Below are 23864 nucleotides of genomic sequence, written 5' to 3' on the forward strand. Positions count from 1 at the left end.
ATAGAATACATATGATGTCTAAAAATATCTACAGCATCATATAAGAGCGTCAAATAAATAAGGATAAAGAGTAAAAGGTGTTTCTGGTGGCATAGAACAGGAATGGCGTATTGGTATAAAGTTTCTATGGTTTGGTTCTGGGTTTTGAGGTTAGAAGTTTCGAACAAAAGTGAATGGAGGATGTTGTGCGTTTTGAAACGTAAATATGTAATATGTAAAGTGATCGATTGGCAACTTTCTCGATGATCTTGAACATTAAGGTTAGGAAGTTTCATCAATCATAAATAGGAGGTTTTAATAAGTAATAAAAAATTAGAAGGCTATATATTTTTATATAGTAACATTGCGTAAAGATGTTGTCTATCATTGTGTATTTACATTTACTTTGGTTTAAGTTTGGATTTTCTAATAAAATTACGTATCACAACAACAATCATTTCTTTAGTTTCTTTTCGAAACAGTCGTATTCGTCGTATAATGATTTGGAATGAAATTTCATTCTAGCCACTAACTTTAGAGGTTATTATTCTCAGTTATTCCGCAATGTTAATCTCCAAAAGTAATGTAAATTATATTTATGACTTTAATTTGTGAGTAAATATAATAATCGTGGTTTCTCGTAAACTTCTTGGCGATACACTTCTCGCAAGGTCTTCGAACATCGTAATGCAATTACCAGATAATATTCGCGATAAGTTGCAATTCGTACGTTCTGCTGGAAAACGCATTTCGTTGACCTCGCCGATGTCGTAACAGGCTGTCTGATAAAATTATACGATCGTGTTTGCCTTGCCTTCAGATAAAGTCTTTCTCCGTTCGACGACAAAAATAACTCGAAATTGCAACTTCATCCATTTCAATATCCATATACGAACAAAAATAATACAAAATTCGCACAATATTAAGGCAATCCAATTTCATTTTATTATCTGTTAATTAAATCCAGAAATCCAATTTAAAATAAACCATTAATGTACACAATTTTTCACTTAATTATAAATTCCTTTTAAACTCAGTTATATCGGAATTTATTAAAAATTGAAATTTTGTTAAATTGCTTAGATTCTGCCATTCGAAATAATTTCTCGGAATATATTATTAAGGGGAATTTTTTTCATGATCAATTGGTCTGACGACTTAATCCGAAGAAACGCTGAGTAAATTCGAGATATCAGCTTTATACAGCGATTTAGACGACGCAATAAAAGAAAGTTGGCTGGCTTACGGTTGGGCGTACGGAATAATTAGGTTTACATATTGTCGATGGATCTCGGCAGGATCATTGTTGTTATCCAACATTCGCTTTCGTGGCTTTCCACGCGCGGAAACCAGCCCGAGGTAAATGCAGTGTGACGATCAAATTGCTCCTTATCGGCTCGATTCCACGGTATTGTGGAAAATTACACGTAGATGGCAATTCTTCTGATGAGATTTAATTCAGAATATCCCTACCAATTTGTAATGACTTCCTTCTTTAAGCTTGCCAACGCGAAATTTTATTCTATTCGTCAGATTTTCAAAATTTTTCGACTTCAAAATTTTATTTTAGTATCTTATTTTTCAGCTTGAGGAATTTTTATTTCCCTCTTTTTTTTTATTTTCAAATTCTGATTTCAGAATTTTTCTTGTTCCTTTTATAACTTCTCAGAATTATTTTGGTTATGTTCGGTGAGGTTAGAATTTTAGGTTAGATCGAAAATTCTGGTTAGTTCTATTACTTGATAACTTATTTTATTTGAACTTGATTATCTGCGTCGATTGTAGAGGTTCGAGGATATTATCTGAACTCGTAATCTTATCTTTAAAGAACAGATCACGAGAGATTCAGATCTGAGAACGGATATGTCGAAGTTTGTTAAGAATTTTGATAAGGATTGGGCTTGAGGAAGATTAACATAGAGGATTAAGTTTCTATGAATTTTAATTGGTTTTATAATAGGAAATCGATTTAACTAATATTATTGTTAATAGTTTTATGCAAAATTTGTAAATATTCGTAATTGTTTGCTGAACGACAAAATCAAAGTTGGTTAAATTCGCGACGGTGCGCTTCAAAAACGCAATCGACTGTCTCGGCTGTTCAATTTCTTCGTTTCGCGACGCCTGTTGGATTTAAACGAGCCCAGTGTCTCTCAGCTGACTTTACTTTCAATAAAATGGCAACATGTTCTCCTTAAGGAGTATAGAGATAGAAATAGAGGGCCTGATCAAAGTGAAATGTTGTGTTTCTAATAACTTAACCTGAGAGCCATTGTTACATTGACTCTGGCGGCAATAAAGGTCAATAACTATTTGCCTGGCAAGATACTTACGCAATTGATAGCTAGGTGCAAGGTATTTCTGGCTGACATGTTCATTGGTGGTCGCTAGATCGAACCAAATGGATTCTTTCTTCTTTCCCGGCGAAACTTCTTCTCTGTCCTATTGTTCAATTTGTCGATTGAAAAGGAAGAAACATTGTAACAGGAATTTGTCGGATATTTTAGGTTAGAAAATATTAAACGTGGGTTTAAAGTTATTTATTATTAAATTTACTTATTATTGTAAATTTAATTGTAATTGTAATAGGAATTTGTCGGATATTTTAGGTTAGAAAATATTAAACGTGGGTTTAAGATTATTTATTACTAAATTTACCTATTATCGTAAATTTAATTATAAATTAAATTGAGCGAGAGGAGCTCGTTGATCGTGTTGGCTTCGAATAGGTTAGAATTAATTGTTTATAGGTTATGCGTTGAATTATTATTATAAATCTATAAAAATTCTACGAAAAATTAAAAACATTAAAACATTTTTTCCATGACTGATTTTCCACGTTGATTTTAAACCAATCCAATTTCTACCTAGTTTGTAATTTCCACTGTAAACAGACCCCTTTGTAGACAACTGGCAAATGGTATTCACGCGTATTCAGCAGATATTTGGTTTTTCGCAGCTAGTTTTGCGTCAGCGATCTGCATACAGAGTTAGACACAGTCTATTCTACTTTTTATTTTCGTTTATAAATAACCTCCGCGTATAAACATTTTTCTTCGCTGATATTAACGTTGTGACATCATTTCAATAATCTGATTTCCTCTTCTTCTTCGCGGACCACATACGATGATCCATCGAGCCACGTTGATTCTCGATCGAACCTAGCGTCAACAGACGATACGTAAATCGTTTTTTGCTTTCCTGTCGTAATGAATACACGAGAATTACCATGAGGATACTTTGTAGCGTGCTCGATCGCGCATTATTATCGAACGAGTCTTAAAAATGATCCGAGATGTGTTATGCAGCTGGCTGAAAGGGGTACATTATTCATTTGATCTCTCCAGCAGCCTTGACGCGGCTCGTAGTCAGCTGATGTGGCGATCAACTGATATTCACTGGTGGCACTAGAGCAGAATTTATATTCTACCACCGAGATTCGCCGATACGAATTAAATGAGAAAAAGCCACTATGCGTACTACAATCTTGATCAACGTTAGGAAACTAACCTCTATTAGTGGAAATTGGAACTTGTTCTACTATAGTTTGAGCCTGTTATTGTAATAAAATTTCTTTCCCTACCGTAAGAGAGAAACTTTTCTATATTCTACGTTTTATAGTTTAGTAACAAACCTCACCAAATAGTTGTTAAAAAAGCCGTACAAGTACAGTTTTTACGAAAGAAATTCGACACAATTGATCGGAGAAGATAACAATAATAAAAAATAATAAAGGAAATTGTGAAAGAGAATTTCGAAAATTATTTGGAATAAGTGGACGAAATAAATAATCGTAAAGTAAAATTGAGAAATTGAATATTATATGATATAAATGTGCGCATATAAAATTGTCAAATGTTGATTTGATGCCAGTCCAACAACATGATGAAGCCATTCACTGTGACTGAACCGTGAAGCATCGATTCCCCTAAATATCTTCGATCCTTTCGATGTAAAAAGTAATGGACTTTCGTAAATTGCCAAGGCTTGTAAAAGTTGTTCGAGAATGGATAAAAAGGAGGTCAATAGACCCATCGATAAATCTCATTAACTCTTGAGAGTCATCAAATCGTTCGTTTATCTCTTTTTTCGGTTCAACAATGATGGCAGTCATTGATCTCTGTCGTGGTGACAAGATTCAGCGAATATTCAGGATTAAATTTATTACGAGCGATTCTTCACCGAGGACAGCAACGTAGCGTTCAAAACTAACATGAAATATTAGAACATAGATTCAGAGATCTGTGGTCCCTAAATCTGAGATTTCAAACTTGGATGTCAAGGATTCCTAGAGAATTCAGATTCTGGGATACTAAAGATTTTTCATTTATTTGAAACGATTCCCAAATCATAACCCCAATAATTTAAAACTCAATGAACAATCACTTATTTATAATATTTATAATTACAATTTATGGTAAACGTCTCCAAAATTTATCCTGATCTTTTCAAATCCAACTAAATCATCGCAATCCATAATGTCAATTTAAAACTAATGTATGATTCCAATTAAAAAATTACTCGGACACAAAATGGACAATAAGTCTATTAAAAACGTGCCCTAGCCTCTTTCCAGTCATTTCTCCAGCCATTACAGAACATAATCCTAATATAAGACCCAACAATCCTAACCGAAACCTATCAAAGACATGTGGTCAGACGTGTAACCACGATAAGCAAGCGTTAAGGTGCAAAGGCGAAAAAATATTGGCTCATAAATCGATGCTAAAGAATTCGACCTTGCTCGACGTCCAGCCAAATTCTCGTCGCCCAAGAACCTATATACCCGGATCGATTCAACCGAACAAAGCTCTGGCCTCTCTCTGAACCCGTCCCTGGTGATCGATCCTCGGGAGCATAGCCAGAGAACCGGATCCGATGGCGCGCCACTCGCATAAAGAAGCGCGAAAACGACGATAGTACGCGCGGCGACTTTGACGCCGGCCAGAGCCACATCGTTGCCGGGCGTAACAACTGCGAAGCTGCAGCCAGTGCAATCGTCGGCAGACGGACTAACTTCGCATGACGTCACCTCAACCAGCGTATCATTTTTAGCCCACATATACAGCCGCGCTGCTCGAGGTCCTCTCCTCGCCCTCGCCGCCGTCGTCGTTCCACCGCGTTCAGGTTGGTTGTGTGGGGATATGCGTGTACGGATGGCCTGGTGAATGCACACACGGCCGACGGACTCTGTGGACAGTGCGAGTGACCGAGTGCGCGGTATAGGCCAAACTCATGCAGCGATGGGTTCGAGTTGAGTAGGATTACAGTTAACAATTTGGAATTTTTTCGAAACATTTTGCATAGGATGAATTAATTAATATTAGAATTATTAGAGCGAGAAGAAAGACCAATTTGGAACTTTTTAGAGAAATTCTAGGTGGGCCAAACTTAGCTGGCAATGGGTCCCAGTTAGTATCGCAGTTGTTAAAACAATTGGAGTTATGTTAAATAATTTGCAATTAGATTATTGTGAGATAGAATATTAGCTTCTGTTGAGGGAATTGAATAATTTGGAAGTTCCTAGAAAAATTTTGTATAGGTTATATTTAGCTTTATATAGGTTAGAATTGGTTTCCCACACATGTTGCAAATTATTACACAACATCTTTCTAACTTTCTAGCCATAATAATGAACACATTGTAAATTAGTTTGGGTAAAATGCAATTACTCGGTAATTAATAATTTTATAATCTGCAAGATTACGTATTGAGTTAAACTTGTTTAGATTTGAAATATTCGCGAGTTGTTCGAGCATCTCGGTAGATGCAAGTGTAGGCACGAGCTCATGTTTTTGTGGGAGATGGTAGGTTCCTCGATTGCATTGTGGGCGCTTTCCCTTGGCACTAGTGACCGAGCTGAAAACATTGCCCGCTCATACCGAGAGTTCTTGAGGACGATAGACTCGTGTGGTCTTTGCGTCAGTGGTTCTCATCTCGACTTGTTTAACTTTCCACGATTTTTCATCAAGTCCTAACAACTTACTTTTTAACTATTTTGTATGCCTCTCACCTGTAATAAAATAAACATTGAACGAATCTACTATTTCATACATAAAAAAATATTTAAATTGAGTAATAAAAAATTGAAATGTAGATGAGTTATGAAAGAAAGTGTCATAACCTCGACAGCGTTCATAAGACGAAAGGGAACGATGCGTAGAGGCACGTACGATGAAAGAAAGCCTCGAAAGAACTCGTAAATGATGAGCAAGGTGGGCAGTGAATGGGGGAATGAGCACGCTTTCAGCAACTGGGGTTAGAGTGCTTTTCGTGGGGACAGTTTCAAGGAAAATCGTGGAATTGGAAGCTTCCATAATTTTAGAAAATACCACCCTTTAATCTTCCACTTCTTTCTTTTGCCAAATGTCAACGAACATTTAACACATTTTCATCTTAACAATATTGTTTAGCGATTATTTGACAGTATATAATTTATTTGTAAAATTTTATGATCTTTTACAGATTGTAGAAATCTAGTTTTAGAATTTTATATCTTTGTTTTAAAACTTTACTTGCGCGAGTTTACTTCTTTTATCAAACTCTCTACTATCAAACTTGTTACCCTTGTACAAGGGAATTTATTAACAATTTAATAGATCATAAACTGCGATGTTAATGTCAACTTGTAAAACTTCCCGTATAATATTAATTCAATTGATCAAGATGGCGCTGTCGTCTTCGCGTATCATGTTGTCAGTTAAACGTGAAAGCTTGAGGGATATTTATGGGATATTTATTGGTTAAGTGGAGCGATTTGATGATAGAGAATTTTTGATCACGCCGAAAGTAACATGACGGGAGATCGGCCGTTTCTGGCAACGGTGGCCGGAATGTGCATCGCTAGCATGTAGTAAGGACGAACCGAGGACAATAGCTGAGGATGCATTTTTGTTCCCTGGACGCTTGATGAATCCCTAATAGCTATGGGAGTGGTTTCGTTCACCGAGATATCGTTATAAACGCGCGCCATATTACCGTTTTCTTTAAACTAGTTCTGAAAACACCTGTAACGTCTGACAACCATTGTTTAACACGATTTATTAATATCTTGTTTAAAAGAAATTCTTCAAGAATCCCCTATCTTTAATAAGATTTCTAATATAGCGCTTAATTAATAATAATAATAATAATAATATGTATGTAATGCAATTAAAAAAGGAACGTAAACTAAGTCTACTCTCTTACGTCCCGGTTCCGGAATGGCTTTCCTTGCTTCAGACGAAAACAAGTTAAACTCAATCGACTATACCGTCTGTATATAGACGTCCTATTCTACTTCAAGCAACTGTCCCAACGACTCTCGTACGATATTGTCTTTACGTGACAAGTAGCTAAGAAATGAATAAACGTAAGCGTCTAAATAATCATATACAGCTAGTAGGTACAGACAAAACGTACAGTTAATATTAATTAGTATAAATGAAAAGGTAATAATTGAAAGTGAATTGCGCTAAGTATCCAATTACTTATGGTGTACATTCTCGATCATAGAAATCCCCTCGAACGCAGTGGCTAGGATAAATCAATATTGGAAACAGTACGGACTAGATGTTCGTCGGCACAAGCAGCCGAGTCACGAGTGTAAAGGTTAGGTTTGCTTATCTCACGCGAAAGTTGCATTAATAATCCACCACGCTGGTTTTACATTGCTTAAATGGAACAGTAGACTTCGCTTTTAAGCTCCCGTATGAGGAATCTAGCGATTTAACGATCAGCCCCAACGATAGACCACCAGAACTCCAGTTTCTGCCTGATATTTTTCGTCTCGGGTTTCCAAACGCGCCCTTTCCCCTTCCGTTTCGAACGCTCACAGTTCAACGGCTAATGACTGCACCTTTTTGTTGAAAAATGATCACGCGATTCGTTCTGTTTGCAAGTTGTTGAAACGTCATTAGCTAGAGACTATTGTTAAGTGTCCTAGGGATATTTTTGACTAGGTTAGGTTTTAATCACTAAGCGTTTGGATATTTCGCAGGCTGTGTATATATCGGTTAAAAATTGGGGTTAGGTTAGATTAGATTTTGGATCGCGTCTTCGTTGCGCTTTTCCAGATGCATTTGACCAACTATCAATTTGAACAGTGTTTATCGTTTATTATCTAAACGAAAATTAGAAAGCAAAAATTCCCCAAATATATCAGTCTAGTAACGAACTTTCATAAACTTTTCATCAAAGAGTCGATGAACTTAAACAGTGTACCTGAATCAGCCTGGAAAGTACTTGGTTACAAACAACTCTTGGCTCGGTTCCGTTTATTGGACCGTATCGCGATTACTGATCACGAAACCGGGGAGCGTAGTTTCGCCTGGCGGTTCACGTTCGTTGAACGATCGTTGACGGGACACGCGCCACGAAATTCGAGCGGCTCGCTCGTAAATTGCGCCAGCAGTTTCGTCTCAACACCGGTTGCGCGTACTCTCCTCAGTGTACACGCGTGTGCACTTGTTCACGCAACGCAACGTGGCCTCCGGTTATCCGTCGCTTCTTTTCTCTCCCATCCACGCTAATGGGCGTTTCAGTCTGCCTGCAATTGCATTATACGCGCGCGTTATGCAACCACCGAGGGCTCTGGATCACACGCCCTCCCTCATCCCCATGTTGCTTGCCTTTTCAAGGGTGAGTTCCTGGGGCATGCACGTTCAAGCTGATAGAGTCTCGTTTGTCCGCCTCTATATCCGGAACGAACACGAACGGTCTTTTGTAATTTCGACCGGTTTACGTCAGCCACGAAAAATTTCAGAAACCGTACAAACTCGTCCTTTTTTACCCTTTTGTAATGTGACGCAAGTTGTCGAATACACGCTGTGTCTTAGACCTGTGAAACCATTTAGGAAGTTAGAATTTTTAAAAGAATGTGTCCAGTGCATTGATGTTAATTGTTTGTCAGATTTACAAAGTTGCTGAAAAATTCCTGAAAAGTTTCGTTAGAATTCGTGACTGTGAAACCTATGAAATCTTCTAACCAATTTTGCTGATCACCGATTAGAATTCCCTGGACGAATAATTCCACAAATTTTAGGGAATTTTCCCGTATTCCCCTAGGTCTCTAGCTTCCTAGGAAGACAAATATTATCTTCTTGCCGAAGCTCTTAAAGATTCTTCTTATTTAAATCAAACAATTACATTTTCCGGTCCACGTGACCATTTCAATTTTTCCCTAGGTCTCGTGGAAATCAGAAAATTTCAATTTATTTCTTACGTTCGTCAATCGATAGAAGTATGATTGATCTTAATAGCTGAAAAATACCATTCGATATTGTGGATTCGAAAAACGCAAAGAAGTCACGTTCGTGTGATAAAGTGGCGATGAGTCTACGCCGGTGTCCTCGACACTTGGTTCGGCCCAAATGGCGCTGTCGATGCAGTTTTTTCGGTGTATTCTGGATAAGTAGTCTCGTGGTCTCGAACGTGACGCGGCCATCAACGTTTGTAGCGAGTATCCTTCGAATTCCTTTGTTCTTGCTTGCCACCAGGGATCATCGGGTTCGCTGCTCGGTTTGAAAAGTTATTGGATTACGTTCTTTCTGCGGTTTCTTTCTACTCGTACTCTTACAAACGCCACTACGCACTGCCATCAATTTTTTAATCGTTCTTACACACCTTCGCCGAGGAACTGCCTGAAAATTATGTTTGCGCAAATATCTACGTTCGTTGAACACGTCGTTTGGAAGCTTTCGGCTTTGCTATCGGTTCCATCTTAGACACTTCGTTCCGATCGGTAAATTAGGAATCTTGCGTGCGAGATAAATTGTAATTCGCGATGTTAAAGAAACACTGGAGGTAAAGTTCATTCTTTCAAAGCGAGAAACTTTGCCTCATCGAACAACGCCACGCGTAATAAGGATAATTTACTTTCTCCAAATTTCGCTGAATTATTCCGTCGACTGCCGTAAGAAAGATCTCTCTTGCAAAATGTGAACTCGTTCGATAGGTTAAGAAGCAATTTGACTTCACGAATTCTCCATTAAAATTTATACTCGTATTCGTATAGTATAAATCCTCGACAGTGAATTATTCGAATCGAAGATATAAAAATCGGGAGAATTTTCTTTACGTCCTATGAACTGGAAAAAAAAATTTGTCGAGACGATAAAAATCATAGAATTTCCAGACGTTCTATATATAGTCTGCATATCGAGTAACCTCGGATCGCAGTTCGTATACGTGTATCGGATCTCTATGTCTGAATGTTAATCAGTAGAATTTTCATGACTAACGAGATCGTTCGATGGCTGGTTCGACTTGCAACTCTGGAGTTCGCAGTCGCGTAAATATTTATCGGGAGACGAGGGGTCACTCGGCGGAAGTGGTAACATCGGTATTGGTATAGGTCAGTTTATTTTCGAGCGGAATACATTATCGATCGGCCGTTAATCGTATGTATGTATATGCGATGTAGGTACACAAGCGGACCGGCTCTTTGTGTCGCTTATCTTATTCGTCTTCCTCTTCTTTTTTTCTCTCTTTTTTTTTTCTTCTCGACGAATAAAAAATGGTCTGCTTGCACGAGAGAAAACGTGAATCATCAACATATACATTCTACTCTTTCGACGTAAAATACGCTCTTGTATCCTGTATCTTATTTAGAAAATTAAAGCTTCGCTAATTTTACTCGAGAATCGAGTTATTATCTAAAAAAAAAAAGAAAAGAAAATGTAGAATTTTATTTAAACGATTGAAATTCAAACGATTTGTTGTGCGTTCCGTCTGTGCGTATCCTCGATTTTGCCAAATGTTTAAAATCTTGTCGTTCTGCGGGTCTAGCGAATCTTCGAAAACCCATAAATTTTAGGAATACTTTGAGAAACCGAAAAGGCGAAATGTGTCAGTGTTCCGTCTGAAAGGACGTTGCAACGTTTCAGTAAGAAAGGACGTCCGCTTTATTTTCACCTTTCTTTCGCCAATTCAAGCCGAACGCAAACGTTTGGTCGAGCATGAAACATCGTTTTACGAGGACAATGAGAGCGTGTATGATTGCGAGGACGTAAAATAGCCGGCACGGCAATGACACGGCGGCGAAGGATCCTCTTGGACAGACAGCGAGAGAGAAAAAAGGAAAAAGAAAATAGTAATTTGCAGCCGGCGAACGAGAGAGCGTAATAACACTCAGCCTTGACCATGCTCGAGTCGCACGAAAGTGAACCTGTTTGCTTGCTCTAGAAAATCGCTGATAAACTTTCATGCTTCTTCCACTGGATCTTGCGCAGCGAATTCTCGCACCATCTTTGTGTACAGTACAAATAGACGTGAATTTATAACACGCTTGACAAATAAAGAACGAAGTTTAGATTAGGTTAGGTCTAGACTTTTAGAACTGTAGTCTTTGCACTTGACAAGATTCAGCAGATTTCTTTCAAAATAGCATCCACGAGATACGCTGTAGTTGGATATTTGACAAATTAACCGCGCTAAAATATATTGGATCTGCGAAATAGCGAAACTTTACGAATAGGTTAGAGATACTTTTATTGGAGACGATAGATATTATTTTTATAATACTTTTATTGGAGACGATAGATATTATTTTTCTCCCGGAACCTTCGAACGTCTTCGAACATTTTATGCAACAAGGTTGCGATAATATCCGGCGAACAGGTAAAAAGAAATCGATTGGATGTCAGAAACGGACGTCTACTCGCGCGGGAACCTCGACACAACTGTGAGGTTATGTAACATCACGGACAGACGAGGCTCGGGGAGAGGACTGTCAAGTCTGAGAATCATTGACACGTCGCCGTGGGAATAGAGAAGAAACTGTGTGACAGCACTGTCTCCTTTCCTCGGTTGACAGCAGGCAATATATCTAGGGAATTTCCCCCGGTGGGATTTGAATTAAACAAGAAACCACTCCTCTTCGAGGAACCACTTAGTAAGTATCGGTAGAATTCTATGAATATCGTATTTGAAGCAGTTTTCGGCTATTTCAAAGCTTAGACTTACATCGTGGTTAATTTCCACTTAAAGGGAAGATAAAAGGGGAAGAGTGCCATAGTGGATTTATCAGTAGGCTAGGGATTTTCACGAGAATTCCAACGAGCACAATTTTTATACAAATTTCTGCGGCGAAATCCCACCAAATCCCTGGATCTGCGTGTTCCATAATATGCAAAGGTTCGACGTGCCAAATTCTTGTCGTTATATGGGGTCCATGGCAGTTGCGGTCTTACTCGATCGATAAGAAAAATCGATCGATAAAAACTGACGAACAAAAATTCTTGAAATATAACGAAATTACGTTGCTGTCGTCGTTTTCGTCGGGCGATAGACCCGTTTCAGTTAAAAATTACAAACGGAAGAGTCTGGAATTGGATGAACGATCACGAACGAGTTGCACGATGACGGGAAGAATCTAAGAAGCGGCGGAGGATTACAGAACGAATTAATTAACCGGTGATCAGCAGGTATTGTTCGTTCGTGTGAACGAAGGAAACGATCCAGGCGAAAAAGAGAAGGCTGAACGATAGAGGAGGCCCGAACGAGAGAGAAAGAAGGAGGAAGAGGGCCGTAGGTATCGTAATACAATACTATTAGTTGAACTTGAGCTACTTATGAATGACCTTGTCTGGATCAGCCATACATTTTCACTCATACCACGCTGGTAGCGTGTCCTTTGACTATCGCGTGTGTGAATGCACGTCCTGTGGTGGCTATGTTCATTGTTTTTTCTTTTTTCACGCGTCGGATAGTCCCGTGTATCACAACTGCCAGCTTGGGTATCACAACAGGAGACGGGGCCTGTTTTGTCTGCTATTGAAACGTTGTACTGTCAGTGTTGCAAAATAGAGGTGTTACGTTTCCCTACGTCCAAGCGGATTCTAGATACTTCGTTGACCAAATGGCACTCGGTTGCACGTCCTTCTACACGTTCTACGGCGTAACACGAGTGGACTTTTGTGACATAGATCGTTAAGATAATTCCTTTCGTCGAACTTTTTTTTTTTTATACAGATGTAGAGTCATTTCGACGACTACTTTATCTTTCTACGATCATTCCAGTGTCCGACTATTTATAATCACCTGTCTACGTCGAGTAATCACGCATAGGTGAATATTAGAAATATAACATTAACGCTGTTGCGATCATTCATCCTACGTAATCATCGTTCCCAAATAGCCAGGTAGAAACGGTTGCAGGTAGTAATTTATTTTTATTAGAATCATTCCTACCTTTGACCAGTTATAGTCACGCATAAACGAATACCACGAGTATTTTCCACTATTACAATCACACTTACGACGTTCAATCTGCCTAGTCATCATTTTCATAAGTAATAGTCACGGTTGGCGTTAAAAACTCGGTTGGTTATAAAATGACAAATTCACGGGGAGCTGGTTACTGTTCTTTTCCGTGCGAGAAAATTACGTTGCAGTGGCGCAAGTGCGGCCAACCACGGCCAAGTAACATTATCGAAGCCATTGCTATTCTTCTTGGCGCTGCTAGCGGTCGAAGGACAATGGGGGAAAGAGATCAGGCATAGGGAAGGAAAGAATGCAGGAAGGAGAGTAATAGGAAAGGGGAGTGGGGCGAATAATGTGCCTGAGCCTCGACATCTGTCCGGAAGTGCGTAGACGCCTTCCATTTTCGTTTTCATTTGCATACGTTGTCCGCTGTGTGGCCGCGTCTCGTGGCCGCGATGCAAACGTGTCGAGTACCGTGACAAACGGGATCGTTAAGGACGCGTCTTAATTCGACGCGTAGCGATATCTTCAAGTTCAATATGCTCGACAATTTTTTAACGCATAACTCAAATTTTACATTTGTATTATTCTTTACGGATTAAATGCAATTATAAAGATATACGGGGTGGTTGGTAACTGGTGGTACAAGCGGAAAGGGGGTGATTCTACGCGAAAAAAGAAGTCGAAAATATAGAATAACAATTTTTCGTTCGAGGCTTTGTTTTCGAGAAAATCGACTTTGAATTTGGGCTCGGTACGCGTGCACTTTATCACGTCTCGTTATAACGGATCCCACTGTAGATCGTTGTCTCGATGGAAAAATTAGAAAAAAAAAAATTTTATTCTATATTGTCGACTTCTTTTTTCGCGTAGAATCATCCCCTATCCGCTTGTACCACCAGTTACCAACCACCCTGTATAAAATGTATGTGTTACAGTACATTGTAATGGTAATTAATACGTTTTACGTAGTAAAAAGTTTGTTACGAAAAAGGGATCTCATCTCTAGGAAGACAATGGCGAAAACAATTCTCCGTTTTCTTTCAAACTAGATCCGTATTTCACGCGAATGCTATCCATTTGAATCTTTGATAAACGGTCCGTAATTTATCCGGCCATTGTGTGTGAATTACCATCGTCGATATTCGGCTGTCTCCTCTCTATAGCGACATTCGTCGTCGCTGGCTTTTGTAGTCGCGCGATCTCCGCCACGATCTTTCGCAATAATTTTAAAAGGCCGCTTATCCAGCTTCAGCCGTCCGTCGTACATTCACGGAGATTCGATCTAAAATGCGCGGTTACACGGAGGAACCACTTGGAAAGCTGAGTGGGTGCCTGAGATACGCGAATTTCTCTCGAAACAGACATTCCTAAAACTTTTCCTCCGAGCTATTCGAGTAACACGTCTCAGATCTTACAGTCGTTTAAAAATTCAAACGTGGCGCCATTTTGCAATGGTGCTCTGTGTGGTCACATACTTTCAAGAAGATACACTTGTCAAATGAGTATGAAATTGTTGTACATCGTGGAATATCACTAGCTTTAGTACAGATAGATAAAGTTGTTGAAGAGACAGAATGATTGTCGATCGTATAAATTTCAACTATAACGTTTCCTTATATCGTAGAATATCCCTAGATATAGGAAATTTGGAATTTTTATTGGTAATAGATAAGAAGTGAAAGATGTGACTTGTATAACCTGTCTCTAAATTTGGCGAAAATGTCTTTTGGTCTATTGTTCGTTATAGTCGTTATGAATTATACTTCTACCTGGTGGCTAGTTTGTTGTTTGATAAAGTTGTCTCGGGTGGTTGAAGCTCATCGTTTAGAAGCAGTGCGAAGGTACAAGTCTAGTCCCACCTGATTTAAAAATATGCTTCTCACAGTGACTATAATCACTGCATGCCAAAATAGCTGATATAGTCACAGTTCAAGTACTCCTATTTAGCCCCTAATTCCACCAAAAATAATCCAAGTCTAAATAAATAGTCCTGTCTCTGCATACACATGAACCCTCTATCTATTTGCCTCGGTGATCATAATCACAGTACCCAAAAATAGCTCATATAGTCGCGATTTGAAGTGGAATATACGAGTTGCAAGTTCCCTAGGGAGATCGAAGAGGGACAGGGTCGCCACTGTGCCAGTTTAATTTCGCATTGACGTAGGTCCAGGGAGCTGCATTGTCTGTAGCACATTGTGTTCGCATGCGTAACACCACAGGGCCGTGGCCGTCGCGTTGCGAACCAGGCTTGATGCGTGAGCCTCGTTCTTTGTTCCATTCTCACGTGAAATGGCCACACATAGATACAATATTGCGAGTGTGTGTGTGTGTGAGCGCGCGCGCACGAGCGCCTCGGCCGACGATCAGAGAGGGTGAAATTAAAAATACCGTGAAACCCTCCGTTGCAGGCCGTCTCTATGTTTTCCTCTGACGCGTTCAGGGCCGTCGAGCACGAAAACGGAGCCCTGTTTCCCTTTTGCCCGCTCGATCGAGGCCACACCGCTGATTTATAGGGTATTTACCCTTCTATTTATGGTCTGGCTTGACGGTTGGTTCTAATGCTGCCCTCGAAGGGGCTACGATTACTGTTGGTATTATTATTACGAGATCCTGCTTGACCGGGCCCTCTTACATGACTCAAGTAAAATTTTATGCGTTGTGTGTTGCAGGTTATTTTTGTGTTGATAAATTTATAGGCGTAATGACAAGATGTTGGGTAATACAATTGGCGAAATCATACGAGGAAATTTTGCAGATTTCAGGGATTACAATTTTATCATACCATTTATATTCGATGTAAAATTGTATTTTTATTTATTTATCAGGGAGTGAAGCATTATGTTTGATGTAATATCGTAACATAGTATATGAAATAGTTTTGATTTTTCATATTCATATTTTACCGAATCTTAATGAGAATGCGTTTGGTTGAGTTATTGTAACATAACCTTAAACATAGTCTTAATTCTAAAAAAGATCCGGATCGAAGTTTCTAGGTTAGGTTTGCCTTTTAGTTTGCACGATATTTCTCGTAATTCAGGAACGAGAGAAATGTTTCATTATTGGGATGGGTAATCGTGGACATATTAAATTCATCAGCTTCGTGGCGGGTTTGCCAGGATCGTTCGGGGGTCTCAGACTATGCCTGTGCGTTCCACTTTGCCTGCGTATTCCGTGAAAATTAATTTTCTGACTCCTAAGAGAAATGCACGTGCATTAAAAGCAACGTGCCCTGCAATCCACTGGCAAACACGCGCCATTCCATTTTCGAAGATATTACGTTCTCTCGTAGAAAGTTTCCTGCCCTTTCTTATGTTTAATTATAGTAGTCAAAATTATTAATTGCGAAATTTTTGATCATGTTGAAGCACCCTCTTCAGGTTAGATCATTAACCATTAATCACGTTGTAGCGATTAGGTAGTACTACTCAAATTTTAAAAGATTTGGACGGGTGATTTGTATTATCTGTTCGAAGCTTTGTAAACTCTAAATGAACTCTAACCTCAAAAATGTAGTTCCCTTTAGAGAATATCAGTACTATATCGAGTAGACAATATTACAGTAATTGTACAGAGGTTAATGGATAGTCCCTGCTATGTGTTCAAGATTCCTGGATCTAATGGAGCACTAATTTCAAAATTAAATTCTCGATCCGCATTGTCAGACGTACATATTACGATGATTAGGCGATAATAATTTCACAAACGTTAGACAAACAGAGGTTAGGCAGTAATAAAGGTTAATAACAGTACCCAATCGTACAGAGGTTAAGGGGTAGTTTCTACGATCCATTCAAAATTTATGATCCTAAAGGAACGCTGACGCTAAAATTTAATTCTCTTTACACAATGTCAATCACGTAACAACCCTGTTTCTCTGGTTGCAGAAGATAGTGGTTAAGCAATGATAAAAACCAGACAATATAGTTTATTTCCTTAGGAATTAATCGTATAATATTGAAAAACTTGAGACTCATAAACGTATATTCGTTCATAGCATATCGTTTACGTTCCTAACCTAACTTTCTCGTATCAACTCGCTTGAAAAGAAAAATATTCCTAAAACGATGTTATTTATTTGTTTACTTTTGCTTACAGATGGTGGTGGTAGTTGAGCACCAGTGGGAGGAGGGCGGCAGCGGGGCCCAGGGCGATGTGGCTAGCAAGTGGGAAAGCTCGAGGAGGTGATAACGACTTCTGACCTTCCGTGAGAGCGTGTACCGCGACGTAGAGGGCGCCGCCGTCGATCGTCAAGCGAAAAGGCTCACCATTCGGAAGAAAACGAGAAGAAAGAGGCGGAAGAAGAAGAAGTGGAAGAAACTGAGTACGAAAACAGCGACGAAAGAAACGAAAAGGGTGGAGAGTGAAAAAGAAAGAGGGAGTAAAAAAGGCGAGCTCTAAAGGGGAGGCAAACATCAACAGAGATAGAGAAATACAGATACGTGTTTTGGAGAGAGAAGCACGCGATTAAAACGCCATAAAATTTGAAAAAAGAAAACAACAAAAAATCGAATTGAAGGGAAGGAAAGAGGGTGGGAAAGAAACGGGGAAACATTGAGAAATAAATTCCTTCCTCGTGGCCAGGTTGAGCACACACAAGACATTCTCCTTCTGCAGCGGGATATCGCTCCTGTACATTAAAAAAAAAAAGAACAAAAAAAAAATATAACTTCTACCTTGAGAACATATACCTCGTGCGTACAAGTACCTTCAAACATAACCTCTTTTTCGCAGCGTAATAGTGCCTAGGCCCCTCCGGAAGAACGCGACTACAAATAATAATAATAATACAAATAATAATAAATAATAATATTAATAATTAATAGCAACGTTATACATATATTATATATATAAATATATACAGAGAAAATAAAAGATCTAACGAGAGACGAAAGAAGTTTTAACGTTTTAATCATAATCGTCAGTTTCGTTCGTTCGACTTGCAAGTCATAAACGTACACAAACACACATAAAACATAGGCAAACCCAGTGACTATCTGTATGTATACGGACGTGAACGTATGCAAGAGAGAGAAGAGCGGTCTGTTGAGATCAAGATCGGGATCGAGCAAGTTACGAACCACTTGGTCCAAGGTTGGACAGAATTTGAAGAGGAAGAATCGTGGTGGTGCGTCGATATATAGATCTTATCAGGAATATTCTCGTTGATAACGGTACCTCTCCCCCTTCGAGCCCCGTAATCGATTAATACGAACCAGGACAGCGAAGTACCTGCAGCAAACACAGATATATTTATAAGAATAATTTATATGATATATATATATATATATTATATAAATAAATGAGTATATATAATACAGACACACAAACAGACACCGATAGTAGTAAAATAGTAAAAAGCAGCCTGTTGAAAGGCGACAAGTAACAGCTAAGGGCAAAGAGAATAATAACGATATCGATAAGAGTATATAATAATTAAAAAGTAATAAACGATAGTTGTTAAGAGGAAAAGAGAGAAGAAGATCGTACAACAGAGTGTGAGTGCTTAAATAATTCTAGAACGCGCTACGGTTAGAGTACTTCTACTTTTCACGGTTAATCTACTCAGCAATTGCGGAGCCTGTTCTACATATACGATCAAGGTGAGTCTGATGTTCTTTGAATTGATAGTTGTAGAATAGAATTTCATTCATCGGGACTAATTCGAGGATTTTCTCAAATAATTCGTGTAACTGAGTTTTCAACGTATATTTACTGTAATTTGGTTCTTCGAGTTCTATTGCTTTTAAATATTCGGTACAGCATATTGAACTCTAGGAAAGGAATTTATTAATGGCGATAATAAATAGTCGTTGAGTATTTGTAAAAAGATTTTTTGCATTTAGAAATGTTTATTTAGAATAACATTTGTTATATATGTGCCAATATTTTTCAAGAAGGATTTTAAAAAATCAATAAGATAACCCTAATTCAGATCTAATTCAGTTATCGCGTCGAATATTTTTCGTTCAGTCTGAATGTACCGTAACAAAGCACATCCTGTACGAGTCTGACACGAACGAGACGAATCTACTTCCTCGTTCTCAAACCACGACAAACACACTCAGGAACTACAAACTACTGAATATATATCAAACTACAGGGACATACAAACTACTGAAAACAAATGCGCAAATACAGATCAAGAGGCGTGGTAAAAATCAGGCATATTGCTATATCAAGCATCATCAAACACTTATCATCCGTTATATATCAAACATTTTGCATCAACTCCCAATATTCAACAAAAAGTAACGAAGAACCTCCTCGGGAAGTCGGATACGGGCAAAACGAATCCTCTTGCTCGTTCTCAAACCATGAGAGACGCGCTCAAACATATTCAAACACACTCATATTAACACAGACCATGAAAAAGAGAGAAGATACACAGGTTTACAATCGATCGGTACGTGTTGCGAAAATCGTTCTCACGCAGGAGTAGATATCGCATCGGCGGTGCTTTCACGAAAACGCAAGCCTTGTGCTTCGTTAACGAACGTCCAATATCCACGATCCGGAAAGCGGCAGAACTTTTACCGGGGTCTCTATCTTGCAACGAGAATCTTCATTCTCGCGCGATAATTAGCGGCCACGGGTGGACGAAAAGCCGACGATCCACGCCGATGGGAGTCACACGCTCGCAAGTGAAAGGTGCCCGATACCTTCTCGCAATTTCTTTATCTAGCAGCGTCGATCTCTTCGTTCCCCTCGCTTCGCTCGGCGTAAATTATCCTATGGAATTCTTTTTACGATCGTTGCTCGACATTCGGTCGAATCTACCCAGGCCTCTCACTTTCACTTACGAACGCACAAGTTCCGTGACTATTATTCGACAGTTCCCCGTATGAAATTCACGTGCGAGGCCCTCCTGGCCTCGTTTTCCACTCTGATCGTTCAGGACAATGATTGACGTCGATCCGGACGAGTGTCGAAGTTTATAGTTAGATTTCATGTTAAGCTAACCTAAATTTACGTTCGAAGAAAGATTGAAGTATGACAATATGATGTTGAGCTAACCTAAATTTACGTTCAAAGGAAGATTAAAGTATGACAATATTATTAATAGTAGGTGAGCAGGCTGTCGTAGTAATAGAGATAGGTACGTTGACCAGACTGCGATGAAAATATGATTGAAAAGCTATTGAAATACGAATTTAGGCTTGGCAGGTTTGGATAGGTTAGATGGGGTTTGAATTCAGTTTGAATAGATTTGAAATAAGTTCAAGTCAAGCCATTAAATTTTCAGATTCGAGATAAGATTGGCAAGGTTGGGAGATTTGAATCAAATTTGGGTCCATCTTATTAGGTTTTGATCAAGTTTGACCTAAGTGTTGAATCTCTGTGGAATGATGTTTCATTATCCTGTGTCGACAATACTATTGCAACGTTCTGTCAATTATTTTTCTGTGCTATTTTTTAAGCAAAAAATGAGTACACCCTGAAATTTATTCATTAATATACTTTTTGGTACAACTGTAGAATATCAGTCTCCGGTTTTGATACAAGAATTGCGTAACTGTACAACAGAGACGAATTCAGGGCTAAACTTCAATAAACTTGTAACCAACTCCCGAATGCTAACAACTGCTTCAATCCCAACATTGTGCAACATTTTCCTGGTTATTGAATTCCAAGTTTTAGGAAATGAGATTGGTTTCCCTGCTTCCCGTGAAAAATCACTTTCTTGTAGTTGTGTCATTATTCCACTCTACATAAAATATACAAGAAGAGTATGAATGTTGAAATTCCTGGAACCTCGGAAAAAGCCAACCACTGTCACGTTTCTTGTACATTCTTCGAGAGTATATTCTAGTAAATCGCCGGGTTCAGGTATTTTCGCTGGGGTAATCGTGTCGAGGTCATAGAAAAACACGAAATTCATAGTGATTTAGGTATCGATGCACGGCATGTGCAAGCGCAACACGCGCTGCGGTAGGTGATTCGTTGGGTTTTTCATGGTGAAGCAACTAACGGGTATCTTGGCGACTCGTTTGGCTCACAGGTAGCAGGAGAGTCATTGTCCTGCGTTTACGTGACGAATTTCCCGTGCTTGCTCGTCTTCGCGAGTATCGTTCACGGCCACGCTATTCGCATTTTAACAGCTTTCTAAGAAGCCTTCGACAGCCTAGTCCCTACTGCCTTCCTAGCTTCGCTATGTGTTCGCTTTAAACTTCTTCAAACTTCTTCCACTTCTCCTCCCACGCGTTCTTCGTGCACACGTGACTATTTTCACGATGTCGAGGAACGTGGAACAGCGTGGACGTTGATTTATTGTGCTTAGTTGGCAGATCCTTTGGGCATTTCGAAATTGAGAAGCAGGTTCTGTTCGAGTGTCTCGTACAGTTTGAGCTTTTGTTTGATTGCTTATAGTCATCGCTGGATTATAAGTAGACCGTGGAACTGTACGCAAACTTATATTTTTATGATTAGGATTAAGAGAAAGCCATCTGGCTAGAAAATAGTTTCGATAATACGAAAGCAGTTTGGAATATGTTCAAATTAACTAACCTAACCTCAAATCCAACTGTTTGAACATATAAAAAAATGCGTATAATATACATAGTATAGTAATTGTTATAGATTCTATCTTTCTCACTTGCGTCTATAAAAATATGCAAATAAACATGCACGATCTGGTGATCAAACGACAGCAAACTAGAGTTAAAGATCCAATTCGAGAAGCAACGCGATCGAAAATCGCGACAAGAATCGACGGTAGAGGAACAATAGGAAAGAAAAAAGTGTTTGGTTTACAGTTATCGGTTGCTCGTTGAAATTCTCGACGCCGTCCGCTCACACGTGCTTCGATTACCTCTTCTACGTCCCACGAAGCCCGTTCGTGATTTCGCGCCAACTCCTCCGGTCAATTGTTCGCAATAGTATCGAGGCAGCCATTATAATTCGATAAAATATCGATTCGAAGCTTCAGCTAGTTAGGAATATTATTTCTTTTTCTTTTATTTTCTTTTAGTTTGTATTTGTAACAATTCTTATATATGCTACGTTTATTCTACAAATAAATTTATTTTATATTAAAGGAGGAACAGTTAGAACAGATTGGGGTTAGGTTAGGGTTAGCTTGGAGTAGGTAGTATTGAAAATAATAAGATGAGTATGATGTAATAGTAGTAATAGTAGGATAAGTGTAGAAAAATAATATTTTTCGTTTATTTAAATAAAAAAATTTCTTTCTGAACTTTAAAAAACTAGAATTGAAATATTCTAAAGGAATGTCACCTTTGGAATGTAACTTTGTTTTATGATGTTCTAATGGATGTTCGTGTATACGTATATTAAAGTAAATAATTAATTTTTGGAATAAAGGAATTTCTAGATCGTTTGAAGGTTTGGAAATCTGGTAAAAATGGCGTATTAAAGTATTAGAACTTTAATCATGATCAACGTTAATATTATTGTATAACGTTCTCTTATTAATTTTTATCAACGGTATTAAATAAAAAGAAGTTTTCGCTGCTATGCATTATGATTTTTTCTGTTTAATTTTCTACGATGCACGCAAACTCGAGATTAACCCTTGCCTTATGATATTTAGTCACGTGCCACATATTATGGCATCGATTTACATAGTAAGAACAGGTTTCTCGTGCAACAATTACTCTAAATACATACGCGAACTCTAAATACGTATTCAAATTTCAATATCGCACGTCTGATACGACGTTACGATATTGAATCGCTAACATTCATAACTGAAGAGACCTAAGAAAGATGAATGCTTAAATCTAACCTTGAATTTAATCTAACCTAACATTCGCATAAGTTGCGCAAAATTTTATACATATATACCAACGTATAAATATTGCTAGTTACCAAATGTTACATTTAAAATCAAATTGTATGAACAATCTTTGAATCTAACCTATGGGGTATGGACTAATTGCGATAAAATGTCAGATGTTTAATGACTTTAGACGTCTAGATCGCAGACCTCTAAGGAATCCCTAAAACAGGAAATTATAACCTAACCTCAAACTCTAATCACATTCTACGTGCCATCAAACTCCTTAAATAAATCCCTAAATCTCATCGATAGAACCAGAGACAAAAGACAAACATAACCTCTAAAACTAATCTTTTAACACGTCTGTAATGCGCTTCGGGTTACATGTATGAGTACTGTAGCACTCAATTAGAGCAAGTTAGATTGAGTATGGTAGAACTCCACTTATCTGAATTTGTCGGGGGACAAACATTCTCGTTCGCATAATAGAAGTTCGCATTGAGATACGTGAATTGAACCAGCAGAAAGTTTGGTAAATCGGTCATTAATTAAAATCTCGTTCTGACAAATGCAGTTCTACTGTAGAAGAATGGAGAAGCTGAGGTCACGGGGTTCCCTGCAAGAATTCGTGCGGCGAAGAGGGGGGTTGGCAACGAAGGGTGGGACGAGCGGCATGCGGTCGGCAGGCACGGTGAACCAGATATTCGAATGGCATCGACGGGTCTCTGTTTCTCGGTGCAGAAGGAGCAGGGGTAGCAGCGGGACGCCCGAAGAGAGGAAAGGGACAGTCCGGGGAGGCGACTGGGTACTGGGTATACGAGGTAGTGGGTATAGAGTGGAGATATCCAGGTCACAAAACAAGTGTCGCAACCGACCACGTTGGCACGCTCCTGCGATTATATACACTTTGCGTCTCCGCGCGCCGGATTTCGACTCCTGCTGGCTTCCCGCGTGG

The 23864-nt window shown here is 38.8% G+C and overlaps 1 protein-coding gene across 3 annotated transcripts in view; it reads left to right on the forward strand.

Annotated features, from left to right (window-relative positions):
• LOC117242473 (ecdysone receptor) overlaps positions 1–23864 on the forward strand; it is a 191183-nt gene that overhangs the window by 53216 nt on the left and 114103 nt on the right. For all 3 annotated transcript variants that reach the window (XM_033509172.1, XM_033509173.1, XM_033509171.1), the window contains one exon: positions 17266–18770. The gene's annotated coding sequence lies outside the window, so the exon portion shown is untranslated. The remainder of the gene's footprint in view (positions 1–17265; positions 18771–23864) is intronic.

This window comes from Bombus vosnesenskii, unplaced genomic scaffold, assembly GCF_011952255.1.
Source record: "Bombus vosnesenskii isolate JDL3184/JDL3185 unplaced genomic scaffold, Bvos_JDL3184-5_v1.1 scf7180000016274, whole genome shotgun sequence".
NCBI lineage: Eukaryota > Metazoa > Arthropoda > Insecta > Hymenoptera > Apidae > Bombus > Bombus vosnesenskii.